Here is a 702-nt window from a genome sequence, read left to right on the forward strand (position 1 = left end):
TGAGACAAGGCTTTGAGCAAAGAGAAAAAAAAGAGGCTAAAACAGAGCGAGGTTCACCCATAGCACTTTCTTACTCACATAATTCCATTACATACAAACGGTTACTAAAAACACTCATCAAGTGTACAGATACACTTCCAAAAGCCGAGACTATAAATAAACGACAGGATTTTGACTACCCATCATTACCAGCCAAGTCATGTGTAGAGCCCATGAGTCATGTGTCAGTCTGTTGTCATAGATGATGTACGGCTCACTTCGACTCCTTTAAAAAACCCGTCTTGAAATCACTTGACTTATTCGTCACACAGAATCTATATCTTGAAAACTTTGTCAGGGCTTCTGCTAGAAACATTACGATAGGAAGTCATACGTTGATTTTCTTGTGTCGCAATTCATAATATGATTCTGGACGTATATTTAGACACTCTTGGGCCACGGCCATGCGGTCAGTTCCGGTCCGTTTCTAGGCCCCCCTTTTGCATAGTTCCTCCTACCCTCTTTACCAGGGGCCTATGTAAGTGGTATACATGCACGTATATGGTTGCGGAGTATATACGCTTGTGTGTGTGAGAAAGAGGGGGAAGGGAAATACAATATTGGTGTTCTCATTTCTGTTAACATCTATCTACAGATTTATTCACGGGTATGAGTGTGTGGGTGTTCGTGTATAATACAACAAACACAGTAGGCATTCGTATA

The 702-nt window shown here is 41.3% G+C and overlaps 1 protein-coding gene across 1 annotated transcript in view; it reads right to left on the reverse strand.

The window, feature by feature from the left end:
* The window catches only part of LOC119591472, a gene marked incomplete at its 5' end in the record, with an annotated part of 12,870 nt that overhangs the window by 3,517 nt on the left and 8,651 nt on the right, over positions 1–702 (reverse strand).

This window comes from Penaeus monodon, chromosome 28 (assembly GCF_015228065.2).
Source record: "Penaeus monodon isolate SGIC_2016 chromosome 28, NSTDA_Pmon_1, whole genome shotgun sequence".
Lineage (NCBI taxonomy): Eukaryota > Metazoa > Arthropoda > Malacostraca > Decapoda > Penaeidae > Penaeus > Penaeus monodon.